Source organism: Haliotis rubra, unplaced genomic scaffold (genome assembly GCF_003918875.1).
Source record: "Haliotis rubra isolate DU_JTF1 unplaced genomic scaffold, ASM391887v1 Scf1156, whole genome shotgun sequence".
In the NCBI taxonomy this organism is placed as follows: domain Eukaryota; kingdom Metazoa; phylum Mollusca; class Gastropoda; order Lepetellida; family Haliotidae; genus Haliotis; species Haliotis rubra.
Window position 1 is genome coordinate 66494 of NW_025765066.1, and position 21848 is coordinate 88341.

Genomic DNA, 21848 nt, shown 5'->3' on the forward strand with positions numbered 1-21848 from the left:
CCCGCCGTACAGGAAACGCCGCCTCTGTCACTATGTCGTGGGTTTAACTGTATCAATAGAATCCTATGCATAGGTCTGGGGAGTATGGAAATGCAGCAATATTGAAAAAGTACATGAATTGTGTTTCAATGTGGCGTTCAGATATAGCCTAACTTCACACCTGGTTTGAAATGATTCACAGATTCCATTGATCATTTCAACAGTGATAACATAAAGAACATTGAAAAGAAAACATATTTTGGTGGTTGCCGATATGTTGATAATGTACATATGCGTGTTTGGTGTATGACGGCTTGGTGACCATGGTAGTGACAACAGTCAGAGATCGTGACACCGTTTTCCTGGTAGTTGTGTCTATAGAATTTCCACATGCATTCTCTAGTTCGTGTCAGTGGTCGACACACATATAATGTTAGAAATATTGTGCGTACGTGTGTGAATGTGGGTAAACGTGTGCGCCATTGATTTTGAGCTAAACAACTGCAGTAGGAGAGGCACTCGTCTAATACAAATATGAACGACACACAACATTATCCTGTTACTGAGTTTATCCGTTCTTAGAATAGATACTCCGTATACTCTCTGAAACAGGGGAAGTGGGGTAGCCCAGTGGTTAAAGCGTTCGCTCGTCACGCCAAAGGCGCAGTGATATTGCTGAAAGTTTGCTAAAAGCAGCGTAAAACCATACTCACTCACTCTCTCAAACATGTTGGGGATCGTGAACTGTGAATATCAATACCAAAGATAAAACAAAGAGAAGTGTTGAAGACACCAGCCAATGCAACGCAAGAACGTTAATATCTGTGAAACGTACCACTAAACCACACCCAGAGACATATAGTTTGCACGTGTAGTTCGTACGAGCGTCAGTCACGTGCGAAGAACACTATTCCTGACTTTGAAACTTTCAAGGATGGTTGATCAGTCTGTAGAACTGCTGTCAATGTTGTGATTTACTTAATTTCAATGGTTCAAGGGATGCGGCGCCTGCGCCATTAAGTGCAAAACTGGACGATGTCAGCGTGCTGTGGAATTATGGTCAATGTTTGACAGCATGTAATAACATGTACCAGCACACCAATAATGGTGACGATCGATCCCATTAGCAGTATACTAAGATGGACAAGATCGATTGACCTGAAACCAACCTTTACAATATGCAGCACAAACAACAAAACAAACTGCTGTTGTAGTAACAGTCGCATACGGAGAAGGTGTTGGTGTCGATGATGTAGGTGGTGGTGTTAGTGGTAGTATTGGTGGAAGTAGTAGTATTCGTCGTCGTAGTAGTAGCAGCAGTGGTGGTGATGATGGTAGTGGTGGTGGTGAAGATAAATAATAGCAAGGACATTTATAACTAGCAGTACACTAACACAAGTAATGCTCGTGGAAAATGTTCCCTTGCACGCCAAATTTCAAGACAATTTCAATGCTTACAAAGGTATACCACCTGAATCTACTTTGATAGTACAGGGAGTATCTACTCCAGTGTACGACGTTAGTTCTGTACCAGTACAGTGTCTGTCTGTAACCCCAGCCTGAACTGTGGTAGTGTTCTAATTGTAAATGGGTCTATGCAAATGTTCTTCCCAATAACCCTGTGTCAAATACAGCTTTGACTGTGGGTTATGTAAACGTCAATGCATTCCCGAGGAAAGATATTAAGTAGTCATAAAACACACTTATGGCTGCTGTTGCCGGGAAGTTTGGGCTATGTTTATAAGAATGTGTGTGCATTCTTGACGAGCGTGTGAGCAGCTGAAAACAACCCGAGTTCTGCCAGCATGACAGGGCAAGCATGTGTTGTAATAACGTGTACAATTGGGATATATTTAAATGCATTCACATTCGAAATCATGTTACAATTGAGGACTTAACACATGTTTCTGTCTTATACTAACAACCGCAAAGAAAAAAAAGAAAAGAAAAAAAAGAAAGAAAACATAGCAGTGACGATTCACCAGCATATTACGTTTTATTTTGGGTCGTCTCTACATGTCACACGTTAGCTCAAATATAGACAGGAACTAGAACGGAGGCTTACACCTTTCAAAAGTAGTACGTGAGTGAGTGAGTTTAGCTGTACCCCCGTTTTGAGCAACATTCCAGCAATATCACGGCGGATGGGACATCAGAAATGGGGCAGTTTATCTCCGATCACAAATACGAAATTGAAGCAAGATTAGAGAGCTTAGTTTGTACAACAGACTGAAAAAGAACGATTTTCAGACCTTTCACGGAAGTGTCAAAATCAGAACTGATCCCCGCCCAACTTTCTGTTGGGAGTAACTGCGTGTTTTACCTGGAATGTTTTTGAGTATTTAGGTTTTGGTTCTCTCTATTGATATTTTTTTAAAGCTAATCTTGATTTCAGAGACAGGTTTATGTTCGCATCATGGAAAACATGGTCATAACAGACATAGCTACACAAAATGTATATTGTAACAATGTAGACGTAGTGTATTATGTTGGATTGCGGTAAGGATGCCAATATGATGCCAATATGATGCCATATGATACAACACCTAAGTCAGACGGTTATATGAAATGATTAAACTGAGAAAGAATGCACGGGTTTCCAAAGGTAAATCACAGCAAGAACTTCCATATGTAATTAGATATTAGCAGGACATCAACAAATTGGGCTTTAATGTATATGTGATATAGTTTTGCGGAAATCCCAAGATCAGTGACATCTTGTACACATCCCTCAGTGAACACACATTGTGTACAGGAGATAATTCCTTACCGTGACAGGGGGCGTGTGTTATCTATGTGATTTCTCTGTATGATCTATCCGTTTTATATATACTGAACCGCAAAAGAAACGCAAGTCAAAATCCAGATTTAGAAAAACTAAATGCATGAAAACAGGTACATAATAACAATCAACACTTATTGCATGATTATTGGGACATGTCAGTCAATGCATGGAACATTGTTGGTTTACTTTGCATTGAAGACAAAATCGAGGCATTGCTGCACATGTCCGGATGATGGCTGCCTGGAGTTCTGCTGCAGTTGTCGGACGTGGTCGGACTTCATTCAGTCGTCTCTGCAGCTCGTCCCAAAGTGTTCGATCGGGTTTAAATCGGGACTGACAGCAGGCCATGGCAGTAGTCGGATGTTGTGCTGCTGGAAAAATGCCTGAGTGACTCTAGCAGTGTGGGGCCTGGCATTATCTTGCTGGAAAATGTGTTGCTGGTGTTGGACACAAAATGGCACAACCTGGGGTCGGAGGATCTGGTCGATATAACGTTGGGCAGTGACTCCATTTCCCCGACCTGGCGCAATATTCTGGAAGAATAACGGCCCTAATCTCTGATTCAGGCCATCACTGCCCATACCATAACGCTTGGACCTCCCCATGCATCAACTTCCATTACACATTCGTCAGCAAAGCGTTCATCTCCTCTTCGCCATATTCGAACTCGGCCGTCAGCATGACAAATGCAAAACCGACTTTCATCAGAGAACAATACCAATCTCCACTGTTGTTGACGCCAGTTTCGATGCAACGTAGCCCACTGCAGACGATTCTGACGATGTCTCGGTGTGACGATAGCACGTCGAGCTGGACGACGACAACGGAGGTGGACTGCTCTGAGTCTGCGCCGAACTGTATCTCCGCTTATTGCTCGGTTGTCGCAGTCTGTCGGGCAGTCTCGTTGGCAGATAAGAATCGATCCTCCATGTGCGAACGTTGAATGTGTCGATCTTGCCGTTGTGGTGTGACTCTCGGACGTCCATGACGTTGGCGGTCAGCAGTGGTCTGTGTAGCAGCAAAACGTTCCTGAAGACGGCAGATGGTCGTTATGTGCACATCGAATGCATTGGCAACATCTGCAACACTCTGTCCAGCTTCAAGACGGCCGATGGCTTGTTCCCTCTCTTGCGTCGTTAACCTTGGCATTCTTGGTGGGCGTTTGTCGGGAGTGATTTCAAACTGATTTGAGGGCATTTTCATACACCGATGTGTCCGTGACATAATGCGCATCATGATTTTGATGACAAACTTCTGCAACCACATCCCACGGCCAATTCAATTGCTGCGTTTTGGCGATGTGCAATATCCAAGAGAAATCACCAAACAGAACCTGAACATTAACAAACTGTTTTTTTACAACAACGGTAACCAGTGTGTAGTTACACTATAATATTTAACAATGTTTTGTCGAATATTTCTTAATTTAGAAAAACTTGCGTTTTTTTATGCGGTTCAGTATATGTATTTTATATGCATGATCTATGCGTTATATATATGTATTTTCTAAGTATGATATGTGCATTGTCTTTGTATTTCTCCGTATGATCTGTTAATTGTCTATGTAACTTCTCAACATGATCTATCAATTTCTATGTATGATCTATGCCATATGTATGTATTGTCTCTGTATTTTCTGTTTATGACCTATTCATGTCCATGTATTTTCTCGGTATGGTTTATGTGTTGTCTATGTATATTCTCTATATCATCTCTACATTTTCTATACACTTTCTTTGTAAGGTATGACCCGTGAAGATCTGGGTTATAATTGATCTTCAGTAACCCATGCTTGATGTAAGGGGCGACTAACGGGATCGGATGGTCAGACTTGGTTGACACATGTCATCGTATCCCAATTGCGTAGATCGATGATCATGCAGTTGCTCACTGGATTGTCTGGTCTAGACTCGATTATCTACAGATTGCCGCCATATAGCTGGAATATTGCTGATTGCGGCGTAAAACTGTATTCACACACACACACACGCACACACACACACACACACACACCTGTAAGATCTTTGTATTATTATCTATGTATTTCCTCTTCCTGCCCGTTTATGTCTGTCATGTTAATATTTGATATGTAATATCTCCCAATCACTTCTAAACCGTGAGAAATCCATGCACATTATTTGTATTTATCTGATTTTGATCGGATTTTATCTATGACTCACCAAAGCTGATAGAAATCTAACCGATAAGGGAATCAAGATACGGACCTCATATGAATAGTTGTGAAAATCAATTATTTGAATCTAGAAGCCAAAGTAGAAACTATTTCATCCCGGGTAAAAATTCAGTAATGTACGTGATGAGGAAACTGGTGGACGAACATCTCAAGTTGTTGTTTCTGAAACTTCATTATGTAGATGGCAGACTAAACAGAATTTAACAGATGATTCAATTTTGAGTTTATCGATTTTATATCCTTATGATTAGGAAGAAGCCTACAATTAACATTTATTCAAGATAAATGATTAGGGCTAGTTAATATGCATCGTCATTATTGTACAGGGTTATAAGGTCGCTGGTGCATCTTATCATACCACAGAGCTTCAGTAACTACGTCTGGAGTTTTAATCCTCGAATTTCCGTTTTAGGTTATGCGTTGACAAGCTCAAACAAAATATTTACAAATTAAAAATGTGAAGTTACGAACCCTAACATATTTTGAAATTCAAGCGGATTTGAGTTGAGCATATGGTTCCTTCTGTTCCGTTCTTTGTCGACCTTGTACGATTGCGTCTGGGTGTTTGACGTGTGTATAACGTACGTTCTCTGTAGGGTATGACGATTGTGTATATAACGGTACGTTCTATGTAGGAGTTTGATGTGTGTAGTATAACGTACGTTCTATGTAGGGCGTGACGTGTGTATAACGTACGTTCTGCCAGTGTAGGGTTTGACATGTGTATAACATGCGTTCTGTGTAGGGTTTGACGATGTGTATAACGTACGTTCTGTGTAGGGTTTGACGTGTGTATAACGTACGTTCTGTGTAGGGCTTGACGGGTGTATAACGTACGTTCTATGTAGGGTTTGACGATGGTATAACGTAACGTTCTCTGTGTAGGGTTTGACGTTATGTGTATAACGTACGTTCTATGTAGGGTTTGACGATGTGTAAAACGTACGTTCTGTGTAAGGTTTGACGATGGTATATAATGTACGTTCTATATAGGTTTGACGTGTGTATAACGTACGTTCTGTGTAGGGTTTGACGTATATAACGTACGTTCTATGGTGGTTTGACGTGGTCTATGTAGTAGGTTTTGACGTGTGTGTATAACGTACGTTCTATGTAGAGGCTTGACGTGTGTAGTATAACGTACGTTCTAGGATGTAGGGTTTGACGTGTAGTATAACGTACGTTCTGGTGTAGGGTTTGACGTAGTGTATGGCGTACGTTCTATGTAGGGTTTGACGTGTGTATAACGTACGTTCTGTGTAGGGTTTGACGGGTGTATAACGTACGTTCTATGTAGGGTTTGACGTGTGTATAACGTACGTTCTATGTAGGGTTTGACGTGTGTATAACGTACGTTCTATGTAGGGTTTGACGTGTGTATAACGTACGTTCTGTGTAGGGTTTGACGTGTGTATAACGTACGTTCTGTGTATTGTTTGATTCGTATAGAATGTACGTTCTGTGTAGGCACATAATAGGATCAGTTTTCCTGTTGTGATCATATTGTTGAGATTGCATGCCAGGGGATCCATGGTGGGTTTAATGTTTTTAAGTAGTATAGAACGGTCATTCATGCTGAAGCATGAAAGAAACGTTACATGTTATAAACTAATTTGGAAAGCGAAAAGGGGTAAGAACCAGTGATGATGATGAAAATAAATAGTAGCATGTCCTTAATGACTGACAACAGGGTAGTGATTGTGGTGTGTGTACTGCTGCTGTTCCTGGTGATGATGGTGATGATGATGGCGTTAATGATGATGATGACGATAATGATGATGGTGTACTGACCTTCAATGATATAATTGATCGTTACACCGATATAACTCAGATGTTGTTTGTAAAGAAAGTACTGATAATACTGCTGTCATGATGATCATAATACTGTTGATACTATCAGCAACAGTAACTGTAAGTGACGGTAGTAAATGTTCGGATGGTCCGAAGGTCAGGAACGTGTTTGTCAAGTTATATTTACATCAGGGGTGCGAGTGTTGTTGTGTGATTTCTCTCAGAAGTGACTCACAGTGTGACTACTCTTCTATGCATGTCTTTAATCTCGTCTCAAACTATTTCCTTACAACTTCAAATTTCTTTTACAAGCCGGTTTCGTTCTTGAGGCGGAAATACATCAAAATCTGAATACAGTGCAAAGAATGTTTAACCTGTACTTATGTCATGAAATTCAAGGATTGTTCTCTGTCGGGCCTCGGCCATTCTCTCCAAGCTCAACCCGACCCAACTAACACCTACAAACCCTACTTCACTCTTAAAATAAAAACTTCCCCAAACCTCCCTATCCGTACTACCTGATCCCCAACCAAAACAATACAATTCCGACCAACCAAACACCACTCCAAAACCCTAAAACAACACCGTCCTGGCTAAATCCCATTCTAAACCTAAAACAACCCTTCCTTTACCAGCTCTGAACTCAAGTCTACTAAACCGACCCCCAACCCAAACAATCTACTGCCCTACCTAACCTGACCCCACCCAAAGCAAACTCCCTGACCCCATCAAAACAACCTCAGCCATACAAATCTGACCACCCAAAGCAAACCCATCTAAATCAACGAAAGACCTAACCTAATATAACCCGACCCCACCTTAAAGCAACACCAACCTGACCCCACCCAAAGCAACATCAACCCAACTCCACCCAAATCTACTCACACCCTGAACTCCATCCACCAATCTGATTTCAAACCTGCCTAAAGTTAAAACCAACTTCGACTTCTACCTAAAGCAACTCCCTCAACTCTTGGACTTCTACTCTAAAGTAAACCCACCTAAATTTGACTTCTACTAAAAGTAAATTTCAACCTGGACTTCTACTCTTAAAGTAAATACCAACTCCGGGACTCCTACCTTAAAGTAACACTAAACTTTTCCAACTCTACCTAAAGTAAATACTCAACTCTACCTGTAAAGTAACTCCTAACCTGACTTCTACCTAAAGTAAATACTCTAACTCTACCTTTCACCTAAAGTAAATACCTAGTCTCCGACTTACCTCTAAAGTAATACTAAACCTGACTTCTACCTAAAGCAATACCAACCTGACTCTCACCTAAAGTAAATAATTAACTTGTTCTCACCTAAAGTAATCACTAACTGGACTCTAACCTATAAAGTAACTTAATTCCTGACTTACCTAAAGTAACCCCTCAACTTCCTACTCGTAATTCCTAAAGTAAACATCAACCTGACTTCCTACTCCAAAGCAATCTACCAACCTGGACTTCTACCTAAAGCAAATAATACTAACCTGTTCCCAATTAAAGTAAATACCAACCTGACTCCTACCTAAAGTAAATACCTCAACTCGACACTTACCTTAAAGTAACTCTCAACTCCGGGACCTCTACCTAGAGCAATACCTAACTCCTGACTCCTACCTAAAGTAATACCAACTCCTGACCTTCTACCTTAAAGTAGTCTTAACCTTTATTCTGCCTAAAGCATAGTAAACTGACTTGTACCTAAAGTAACACTGAACCCTAATTCTACCTAGCAGTAACAATTAACCTGGACTCTTAACCTATCCACAACTCTGACTCCTGTCCTAAAGTAACACTAACCTTGACCTCCTACCGGTAAGTAAATACTCAACTCTTACTCCTACCTAAAGCAACTCCCTAACCTGGGATTCCACCTTAAAATAACACTAACCTGATTCAACTGGCTAAAGCAAACACTAACAACCTGGAATTCTACCTAAAGCAACACCAACCTGACTCCTACTCTAGTAATACCAACCTGACTAGTCAAAAGTAACTTCAACTCCTACCTAACCTAGTAAATACTAACTTCTAATTACCTAAAGTAACTCCTAACCTGACTCCTATCTCTTAAAGCTACACTGAACCTGACTTTCTTACCTAAAGCAATACCAACTCTGGACTCCTACCTTAAAAGTAAAGTTAACCTATCTCTGATTCTAACACTAAAAGTAACTTCAACCCTAATTTCTACTCTAAAGTACACACTAACCCTAATTTCTATCTAAAGTGCTAAATCCCCTTAACCTGACCTCTACCTCCAAACTAACACCAACCTGATCTCTGCCAAAGTAAATGTCTAACTCCGACTCACCTAAAGCAACAACCTTGACTTCTAATTAAAGTAATTTCAACTCCTAATTTGCACCTAAAGTAAATACCAACTCCTAATTTCACCCAAAGTAATACCAACTTGATCACTAAAAGCAACTTCAACCTAACTCACTTAAAGTAAATACCCAACCTCACCCAGTAAAAGTAAATTTTAACCTGACTTCTACCTAAAATAAATAATACTAACTCCTAATTCTACCTTAAAGTAATACCAACCTAATTCCTACCTAAAGTAAATACTAACTTTCTCTCTACCTAAACAACTCCTAACTTGGATTTCTACCTAATAAACAACGGACTACCTAAAGTAAATACCAACCTAAATCTAACATAGAGTAAATTTCAACCTGACTCTACCCAAAGTGTAGTACCAACCTGGACATCTCACTAAAGTAACCTTAACTCCAACTTCTACCCAAATAACACAACTCCTACTCCTACCTAGTAATTTTAACTCCGGGACTCCCTACCTAAAATAAATACCAACTCTCTACCCTACCTAAAGCAACACAACCTAGATTCACCTAAAGTAAATACCAACCTGTTCCTACCTAAAGTAACCCCAACTGGACTTCTACCTAATGCATTCCAACCTGATTCCTACCCAAAGGAACACTAACCTAGTTCCAACATACAGAGCAAATTTAACCTGACCTACCTTAAAGTAAATACTTAACTCAATTTCTACTCTAGCAATACTAACTGGACTTCTTAAAGTAACAGTCTCTTGTCCCTACTCAGCAAATAATTTGTCCTGACTCCTACCCAGTGTAACTCCTAATCTGACTCCAACTCTTAATGTAAATCCTCAACCTGACTCCTACTCTAAAGTAAATACCTAATCTCAACTCTAACATAGATCAACTTCTAACCTGCTCTACCTAAAATACCAACCTGATTCTACTTAAAGTAAATACCTTATCCTGGACTCCAGCCTAGCAACACCAACCCCAGTCTCTACCTGAGTAAATACCAACTGACTCCTACTAAAGCAAATACCAACCTGACTCCTACCTAAAGTAACACCAACCCTAATTTCACCTAAAGTAACCTCAACCTGACTCCTACCTAAAAGTAACACACCAACCTGACTCCCACCAAAGTAACACCAACTCCTAATGCACTCAGCAACTCTTAACTCCTGACTCCTGCCTAAAGCTACAGTAAACTGACTGTACTCTTAAAGTAACACTAACCCAACTCCCACCTTAAAGCAACACTAACCTGACTCACTAAATTCCATTTACAACTCCTGACTCCTACCTAAAGTAATTCCCAACTCCTGACTCCTACCTAAAGTAATACTCAATCAATTCTACCTAAAGTAACACCAACCTGATTTACTCCAAAACAACACCAACCTGACCCTGCCAAAATAAATACACCAACTCCTGACCTCTCACCTAAAGCAACACACCAACCTGACTCTACCTAAAGCAAACACCTCAAACTCTGACTCCTACCAGCACTTTAACCCCTAACTTTCTACCTGACTGTGCTAAATCCCTCAACCCTAATTTCTAGCCTAAAGTAACCCTTTAACCTGACTTTACCCAAAACAACACCAACTCCACCTCACTAAAAGTAAATACCAACCTGATTCCTAATTTTAAAGTAAATACCTATCCTGACTCACCCACCCAACTAATTAAATCTGACTACACTAAAAGCAAATCCCTAACTTCCTACCCTATCCAAAGTACTACAATAAACTCCGACTCCTACCTAAAATAACCACCAACCTGGACTCCTGCCAAAGCAATAACCAACCTGACCCCACCTAGCAACACCACTGACCTGAACTACCTAAAGCAATACCAATCAGAACTCCTAACTCAAAGTACTCACTTTACCTCTACTCCCACCCAAAGTAACACCAGTCCTGGACCCTACCTCAGTAATTTAACACTCTAACTCTACCTAAAGTAACACTAGTCCCACCTCACCTAAAGCAACCTTAACCTGACCCTTACCTAAAATAACACCAACTCCTAATTCCTACCCAAAGCAACACCAACTCTGATCCGGACTTACCTAAAGTGTCAACTTGTTCCTACCCAAAACAAACTTTATATCTGACTCCCACCTTAATGTAAATAATTCAACCCGACCTCCTATCCTAAGCGGTAACACCAACTCCAACTCCCAACATAGAGCAATTTCAACTGACTCCCACCTTAAAGCAACACAAACCTGACTCCTGTTCCTTAAAGCAATCCTTAACTCAACCTCACCTAGCAATAACACACCTGACTCACCAAAGGGACTCCTGTAACCTGACCCCAAGTAAATACCTGTCAACCTAGACTCCATCAAAAGCAACTTCAACCCTAATTCCCACCTAAAGTAACACTAACTCCACCTGACCTAAGGCACTACAAACCTTAATTCCGGTAAATGTAACACCAACCTGGACTTCTTACCTAAAACTCACTTAACAACCCGACTCCCTAAGCAAAGTAAATAATTTAACCTGATCTCACTACCTAGTGTACACCAACCTATCCTGACTCCAAAGCAACATCAGCCCCACCCCATCCAAGCAACACCAACCGGCCCACCCACCAAAAAACAACACCAGCCCGACTCCCGCCAAAAGCAACACCCAGCCGGCATCCACCCAAAGCAACACCAGCCCGACCCCACCCAAAGCAACTTCAGCCCACCCCACCCAAAGCAACACCAACCCCACCCCACCCAAAGCAACATAACCCGACCCCACCCAAAGCAACTTCAAGCCCAACCCACCCAAAGCAACACCAACCCTACCCCACCCAAAGCAACCTTAACCCGACCCACCCAAAACAACACCAGCCCCACCCCACCCAAAGCAGCACCAGCCTGCCCACCTAAAGCAACACCAACCTGTCCCCACCCAAAACAACCCCAATCCGACCCCACCCAATGCAACATCAGCCCGACCCCACCCAAAGCAACACCAACCCAACCCAACACAGAGCAACTTCAACCTGACCCCACCCAAAGCAACACAAACCCGACCCCACCCAAAGCAACCTTAACCCAACCCCACCTAAAACAACACCAAGCCCAAAACACCTCCACCCAAAGCAGCACCAACCCCACCCCACCCAAAGCAACCTTAACCTGACCCCACCCAAAACAACACCAACCTCACCCCACCCAAAGCAACACCAACCCGACCCCACCCAAAAGCAACACCAACCTGTCCCCACCCAAAGCAACCCCAATCCGACCCCACCCAATGCAACCTCAACCCGACCCCCACCCAAAGCAACACCAACCCAACCCAACACAGAGCAACTTCAACCTGACCCCACCCAAAGCAACACCAACCCCACCCCACCCAAAGCAACACTAATCGGACCCCCCTAAAGCAACACCAACCTGACTCCCACCCAAAGCAACACCAACCCGACCCCACCCAAAGCAACCCCAATCCCTGACCCCCACCCAATGCAACCTCAACCCGACCCCACCCAAAGCAACACCAACTCAACCCAACACAGATCAACTTCAACCCGCCCCTACCCAAAACAACACCAACCCGATCTCACCCAAAGCAACACCATCCCGACCCCACCCAAAGCAACACCAACCCGACCCCACCCAAAGCAACACCATCCGTACCAACCCCATCCCTACCGATATTCGTGGATCTGTTACAACCCAGGGAAGATACAAAAGAACTCTCATGTTGCGATGGCGTAAGAGGCGACTAACGGGATCGGGTGGTCAGGCTCTCTACCCATTTGCGTCGATCGATGATCGTGGTGTTACACGTGATCGTGATTCACACGCAAATCAATACAAACCCCGTCTTATAGCTGGGTGTGGCGTTAAACAACAAACATCATGGAGCGATGGCGTGTGTATTTGACAACACAAGGGAGACAACCAATACATGTAGTGATGGCGTGAATCTATATCAGAACAAGTGCGACTTCGTGGATTATCTCTTACAACCCAGGGGAGGTACCCATACATTTCTGGATCTGTTACAGCACAAGGGATAATCCACGCATGCTTGCATGTTGTGAATGTGAGGAGGGTCCCTTACAACACAGTCACACATATGCACGCACACATACACGCAAACGCACACCTACACGCATACGCGGATGCATACATCAATACATACACACACACACATCCCTATATGCATAAGTACATAGGTACATACACAAATATCATCCGAAACCGTGTTACACTGGAGACATTGTTTGTGTGAGATCAATAGAGAATACTACACGAGGTCTCATTACATACGAATTATACGAAACGAGTGTCCTTCCTATAGTATCTGACCGAGCGAAAGTACCATAAATTATATTTTGATTATACAATGATAAAATGAGACAAACCATATATAAAAACAAAGAAAGGTAACATATTTACAGGGGACAAACTTGAAACACGAACATTATCACATATAACATTGTACCACTACAATGTCATTATGGCTTTAGTAGCTCAACTCAACAAGGGTCAGAGTAAAACTACCCATGAACAATGAGATATCTGTGCCCAGCCATAATTCGTATGTAATGAGACCCACGTCTTACATGCATTAAATTGACAAAATAACGTATTTTTGTTAATATTTTGGTTTCAAACCGAAACCGGTTTCATAAAGAGGTTGCGGAAGAGTTTTGTACTGGAGTACAATATTTGCATGACGTCACACTGTAATGGCGTCACTGCCTAGGTAACCGACGTCACGATGCATGTCAGTTGTCATCGCCTTGGACAGCTTCCTACAGTAAACTACTCCGTAGCACCCCGTTTCTTGGTTTCCAGTTGCTTCATTCGGCTAACATCACTCGTGGAAACATTGCGTTTATGTTTTTAGACGGATATGATGTCTCAGTTCGACTCACAATTAAACAGCGACACGGCAACGTTCGCAATGTTTCAAATTCCCACAATGCATATAAGTTGTAGAATGAATGAATTCACGTGTTTGTTATGAATGTAAAAAATAGTTACGTCAGAATGTGACCTAATTGAGAGGTCATCGGTTATCCAATCAAATCGTTATAATCTCAAGTCAAGTCGTTACGACACAGGTCAACGCGATACGACACTCGTGTGACGTACGAGATTAGTATGCAACTACCCATACGTTGACCACGTGGGTAATAAAACGAGTTATTACGCATCCGTTGAAGATACATCACTGTTTAATAATTTCGGGGCGGTGGGGTAGCCTAGTGGTTAAAGCGTTGGCTCGTCACGCCGAAGACCCGGGTTCGATTCCCCACATGGGCACAATGTGTTAAGCCCATTTCTGGTGTCCCCCGCCGTGATATTGCTGGAATATTGCTAAAAGCGGCGTAAAACTAAACTCAGTCAGTCAGTCAGTTTAATAATTTCACAATGTTATTACACATTGTGTAATAACATCGCGTGATGCCGTACGCATGACGTCAAAGTGGTTTACAGTTATGACGTCACAATGTTAATACCTCTGTCACAATAGTCTTTGACTTTGCTTGACTCGCGGAAAGAGTCACTCGTTGAATTCTTAGGAAAAAAATACTTCGCTATTATTTTGCTAATGTTGGGCAATAAAAAAAATCCCTAAACCATGTACGTATCTCGCCATGTGGTTACGTGGCCAAAGTAGAATACGTCCAAGAGGTGCCCACTATCGTATCTTGTTGTTACTCCATGCCAGAATACAAAACAGTTTTGACAGTAGATTTTGAACACTACCCTGGAGTCATCAATTACATGACCCACAATGCTATGGCGTCATAAATTTGATGACGTCACAATGCTATGACAATGCGGCACTGCAAGTCTAATGGCAGTATAACTGAAATTAGTAGACACTCGGGTAAGATTCTCTATAATCTCTTTACCAGGCCGATCTTAGACGAAATTCGGACCCACATTACGTTGTGGAAGCCACAAGTGGCCTGTCTGAACGCCGATGGTCCTGTTGATATTAATAATTTTACCGGATATATTTAAATATGATAATGGCCCGCCAACCGCTGACGTCGTTGATAGTTAAGCACCTAATTTGGGCCATAAGAGAATGTAGACGTGTTCGGTGAAATTCTTGATTAACGCAATGGTTAAAACTTAAGCACGTTGCGTTCACTATCTATAAACCAACAGTGGGGCCGGATACGCTTTCGTTTTCGGTATGTCCACCCTATAAGTGCACACACACACCCGAGCCCCTAGCCCCTAGCCCCTAGCCATTAGTTGCTGAGGAGTGCAACTTTGCAGTGTCATGCTTCATTTTATAAAGAATTATGAATTCTTATCCATTAACAATCCGAGTGACAGGCGTAATTATTTCACGTTGTAAACACTGAAAAAAAACCTACAAACACATTAGGATGTCATATTATTGTCCATCATCATTAAGGGTTTTACAGTGCAGTGCTGCTGGAGCGTGAAGCGGCACAAATACAAACAAAACTTATTTAAAATTGTTGTCAGTTTTTAAAAAACGTAAACGATTTACACTATTTCATCCGATCACAGCTGTCACGTGTCTTTATCTCTTCAGTTGTTTACATACAGTTCTCGCTCAGGGAGCATGTGATTCTGATTAGTGTAGTGGAATCTTCATGAACAGTGCAAGGGAGGTAAATCTGACAGGACTAAGTACAAGCGACAGGATGGTGAACGTGCACTGACAGCTCTCTGTGAAAGGAATGTTGTTATGTTATCACTATTTACACGAGGATGATACATAAATAACGCTCGAAAAGCAATCCTATGGTCCTAGTGAGGAGTTAAATGGAAACCACCATGACGTCAGTCCTTGGTTGGTCAAGGCCATCCTCTCTCAATAATTCTGGGAGATGTTCTTTAACTTTATTTGAGTAGCATGTGATATGAGACGGTAAATACCGAGATGATTTTACCCGTAAATGTTGTCTTTGGACGTGTAGAAATGTTCGTGTGTACGTGCAGTACATGTAGTGTGATAAACGTCCCTTGCACCATGGCGTTATTACAGTGTGTACATGGGTACATTAAGGAGACCTCACAGTTAACGTAGATAACGATATGGAGTCACCTCTGTTATCTATAATATACCTGTGTGAGTGCTGGCTTAGGTGCGTTTGTGTCTAGGTCTCTGTGCCTTCGTTTTTAGTATCCGTCTGTGTTGGCTCCTTGTTTCTGCAGTAATGTAAACGTTATTTGTCTCCATATATGTGTGGTTGTTATATACATGACACGCATGAGAATACGGCACCTTAGATACAACCACTCAGTGTAATAGACATCCAACCGTTGCACAACGGTACGTTACTGCTTGCACAAAAAGCCTAACCTGGCCCAAGTTATATCTAATATAGCCTGACGAGAAAGCGCATTAAATTCACGTCTGGCAATAGTGTATTTTGCATGTTTGCAATGAATTAATATTTCAAAGTCAGTTCGACCGAGTGAGTGAGTAGAGTTTTAAGCCGCGCTCAGCAGTATTCCAACTACATGGCGATGGTCTGCAAATAATCGGCCAGGACCAGACAATCCAGTGATCGACGGCATGAGCATCGATCTACGCAACTGGGAACCGATGGCATGTGTCAACTACGCCATCCAGCCTGACCACCCGTTAGTCGACCGAAAAGAGGTTTTAAAATTACTTATTTTACATAGCATTCCAAGGATTATGACTTAAGGTGAAGATAACATGTTCCGGCATTCCATACAGTCTTCATAATCATTATATGTATTCAGCGTCAAGATGAAATATGCAAGATGGCCTATAAACGCAAACGAAACAAATCCAATGTAAAATACATGTCTTAATAATTAATTGTTTTTATCTAATCTCTCTTTTAATAGGTTTCGTTTATATAATTCATGGAAGAACGGAGTGGTACACACGTGCATGAACACGTGCATACTAATAGCAACACACAGTGCTGTGGCTCCACGTGATGACCTTTGTACTTCCTCGTTGTTGTTAAATACATGCATAGATGAAGCAGGATTACATCTCACATGGCTGCAACACGGGCCCTCAGTGTAACACACTTTCGAAGAGTTGATTGTGATCGCATGTTGAACTCAAAAGGAAATTGAATGTGTTCATAGGTCAGCGTAGATGAAGGGAACATTTTAGGCGTCTGATAAACCCATCCGAAACCGCGCTCACAGCCGGAAATGTTTCACGTTGTATGAGAGACGTCCAGTAGCGTTTCAACACTCTCATCAATATATCGACCCGCGCATAACCATTACCGAGTCGGGTGTTTCCTCCTGTGTATTGTTAGTTACGGCGCAGCATCCACAACTGTCCTCAGCTGTTTCAACCCGTGAAGATCCGGGTTAGAATTGGTCTTTGGCAATCCATGCTTGTCGTAATAGGCAACTAAAGGGATCGGGTGGTCAGGCCTGGCTGATTAAAGTAACCAACTGTGTATATCGATGCTCATGCTGTTGACCCCTAGGTTGTCTGACCGAGACTCGATTATTTACAGACTGACGCCATATAACTGGAATATTTCTGAGTGCAGCATTACACAACAAAAAGAAACAAAACAAAAACAAACAGAAACTTCAGGGACCTCATGGTATAATTGTGTTGACTGTGTTTGTTTCATCTGACATAACGTCAAGCTGATTACTTTCTTATAAACTCAACACGTGAATCCACCGACTGATACAGCCATGGCCCTGAACATCCTCTAGCAGGAAGAATCGACGGAATCATTACACATATTAGCTAATACCTTTGTTCAATATAGAACACACTTTATGGATAACAACTTCTTTTTATTCGTGAGTGCGACGTTTCGATACAGATTCTTGTACCGTTGTCAAGCATGCATTGAGTTTATCGAAACGTCGCACTCACGAATAAAAAGAAGTTGTTATCCATAAAGTGTGTTCTATATTGCACTTTCCAACTTCTAAATGCCACTCAAAGAAGAAGATACCTTTGTTGTTCTGATTGATCGGATTCTAAACGTATCTATGGTCATTCACAACATGGCTCTTCGTCTTGTGGCAACTGCGCGTTGTCTGTTTGCTCTTGTACAAGAGTTTGCTGTGACATACAATTGCAATCCCTGCTTTACAAGTAAAATTATTCATCCCCTAGAGTTGTTATGGGACACAGCTGTGGGTCAGGCAAGGCAGGTGTAGAAACAGCTATCACTGCTACTGTAAGCTCTTTTATAATACATTTCTTAAACACGGTATTGCAGCAGTGTAAGAGAAATGACATGTGAATGATGTGATAAAAAGGCTTACTTAATAACTGAGAATCTCGTTATAATATGTTTATAGAGTACAAAATGTTCTTTATTGACCAATCGTGATCTGACCAAGCTTTGAGGCGACAATATTCCATTGCACAATGCTGTATAGTGATCAAAATACCGACTCGTTTTCCCGAATAACAGAAAAACACACACACACACAATGTCTATTGATAAAATACGTCAATGGTCACGTATAGTTAATTCACATGTGGGTGTCATCAGCTGTCACAGCTCTGTATTTGCACGTCTACTTTGTGTCATAGCAAACGATCACAAGTTATGTTCAGCCTCGTATCCAACCATTAACATCTAACCTGCTTTCCACAACGACCTGTAATTAGGAGATAAACGTACTGTGTTGGGAAATTAGATGAATGTTAGGCAGAAATGATAGTCTCTAAATTTCATTTGGAACCGAACGTGTAGCGACTAATTTGGGATTCTTTGGAACATTGATTTCATCATTTGGGACTGGATTGTGGCCAAACTTTTGTCAAAGTGTACGAACATAGATCACCAGCAGTGACAGCCTTGCTGGGAAGCTGGCAGAGAGTGGAATTCTGGTGGTTTGTGTTTCGCCTGACCGTTATCTTGCGAATTTCCCATTCTTATGATTCTACACGGAAACAAATATACCATTTACCAGGTAGGTACATGTTTAGTGAGAATTTGCTGCACATTTTGTATAGATAGGGATGAAATTTACAAGGCTTTCTGATTTACATGTTAGATATTGTTTGTTTATGTTTGGGGCTGTGTATTGTAAGTGAGTTTGAATATTTTTATTATAGACGGTTATATGATAGTGAGGTTCCCTAATATTTGTGGAGGAAAAATCATATAATAATTGTATTTTTCGAGTTTTAATAACTGTTTTATCAGCATTCCCATCACGTCTTGATATTAGTCATGTTGGTGGTCAAGCTGATGCGGCAGTGTTGTATACGTGCGCAGTGAAGCGGTCATGAAATCAGACGAATTTTCAATCCAAAATTGATAGCGTCTAATTTTATTGATTGACAAATCAAAATCGAGCATTTCACGTAGCCAAGGTAGAATATCTGTTGTAGAGCGGTAGATAGTCAGTGTATTCCCAACTAAAGCCTGAATGTATGAAAGTGCATAAACAAATCGACGGACATGAAGTCTTTATACATGAGATAGTTCAGCGGGTTCTATCATCATGACTGACGGATCAATGTCAAGCAGTTATACCAAGTTATTTATGAAACAGTTCCAATAGAGACAAAACACGAATCCCTGAAGTATTGTATTTTGTAATCAACGGACAGAATAGCTTAACGGTGACATGCACATCTCAAGAATAACTCAAGAAATTCAACGAAAATATTCTTTGAACAATGTGGTGATAAGATCATTTCACAAAGAAGACAATTAAGACCTGTGATCGCCAACGCCAGTCATTCGTGTGAACAACCTGGAACATATCTTAAATTTCTTTTTGGCAATGTCATGAATTCCGACTTCCCGAAATGAGTATGCAGTAAGCAGTTTGTACAAGTAGCTACTTGACAGGGTAGCATAAGATAAGCAAAGGTTATGCCCAATTTAACCAAATTCAGTGAATATATTTATATATATAGTTCAATTAATTTAAACACACTAGTTATTTCCGCGACATTTACATTTCAACGTCTTTTCAAATGACAGTTCAAACGTTATTTTACGATTGCAGATAATATTAATGTATTCTTGAGTGACAGACAATCGTAAACTGGATTCGAAGGTACATGAAAAGAAGATAGGTAAAGTTGAACTTCCCTTTATCAATTGTCGTTAGCATTTCGGTGATGTTCGTAACTGAGACATGTGGATGATACTATCAACATTGAGAACATTATGAAGGTTTTACAAACAGTTTGCACGTTATTTTTCAGTTGGAAAATGTAAATACTAACAGACTTTGTACTACTATCTTAGATCTACCAAGGGTCATACTGACATGAGCATCGGACATAACACGGGACCAGTAACTCTTATTCTGCTGTACCGATGGTGTTAAGCAGAATCAAGGTACATTTATCTGTATTCACGGTTATGTTTATTTTCCACGGTGGTCAAATTCACCTGTACATCCGTGGTCTACCCGCAACTTGTCATCTATTATATACCTGTATCATAAAAGCTCCGGTCAAACTAAATGATATCACTCTGTCGAGACAGCCAGATGTAATTCACAATCCCAACCTTATCGTCAGTTTGAACAGCAAACTAGATCAGTGATAGGTAGAATGAGTATCAAATATATACGGCAGGTAGTCACAAGTCCTAGTAGCTCATTAATAAACTAATTGTTTAATCACGCAGGTAAAAACGTTACTATTTTAAATATTAACAATATCTTCAAGTTTATAGTAATGGTAATTGAAAAAACTTGACAATAATGTGTGTATATTCCAAACAATCCCACTGTTCTACTGCTGTAAACAGTTTATGCCAGCTCTGTTAACGTGATCACGTATGGTATATGTATCGTGAGTAATGTAGTATGTATCTTGTGTAATGAATCGCTATCATATTTACCTTAATGTTTTTCGTATATGTGTACTTCTATAAATAATTGTAACGTGCTATTTAACTTGGTTCTACATATTCAGCAGCAGATTGATGATGTGTAATGAATCTGGGTCGGGGTGGTACACACGGGGTGGTACACACGTGCATACACACATGCATACAAATAGGAACACACAGTGCTGTGGCTGAGTTCGATGAGTTGATGGTGATCTCATGTTGACCTCCAAAGGACTGTTCTATGATAATAGGCCAACAAATATGAAGAAAATGTATTTTAAGCGTCTGAATTGATGAGGCTGGGTGGCTGGCAGGAGGCTTCCTTTTAACATAGATAAACCCGTCTTGAAGCAGCGCTCACATCTATGTTTGAGAGACGACGTCAATATAGCGAGCCGTGCATAAACACTACCGAGTCGGCTGTATCCACCTACGGGACCCCGCATCCACAGCTGTCCCAAACTGTTTCAATCCGTGAAGATCCGGGTTAGAATTGGTCTTTTTGCAATTCATGCTGGTTGCAAAAAGCGACTCTCGCGATCGGGTGGTCAGATTTGGTTCACACAAGTACCCAACAGTGTATATCGAGGCTCATGATGTTGACCCCTTGATTGCCTGGTCGAGACCCGATTATTCACAGACCGCCACCGTGTAGCTGGAATATTGCTGAGTGCGGCGTTAAACAACAAACAAACAAATCAAGTTGTTTCACGCCACATCAGGGTCCTCATGGTGAACTTGTGTTGACTGTGTTTGTGTGGTCTGACATTACGTGATGCGGACTGATTGCATTCGTATAAACTTAACACGTAAACCCACCGGCTGATACAGCCATGAACCTGTACACCCCATAGAAAGAAAGAGATTATGATCTCATTTCACATATTAACTGAAACCTATATATGGACATTCACAGCATGTCTCTTCGTATTTTGCAAGTGTACGTTGTCTGTTTGCTCTTGTAACAGATTTTTTGTGTGACATGCAATAGCAACCCCCGCTTTACAAGAAGA

The 21848-nt window shown here is 41.3% G+C and overlaps 1 long non-coding RNA gene across 1 annotated transcript; it reads right to left on the bottom strand.

Moving 5' to 3' along the window:
• Positions 1-367: 367 nt before the first annotated feature.
• LOC124255649 lies at positions 368-15624 on the bottom strand. Its single transcript, XR_006892718.1, has 3 exons — positions 15540-15624; positions 9586-9590; positions 368-378 (listed from the first exon to the last, which is right to left on the bottom strand). It is a non-coding gene; the product is annotated as an uncharacterized LOC124255649 (long non-coding RNA).
• Positions 15625-21848: the final 6224 nt, after the last annotated feature.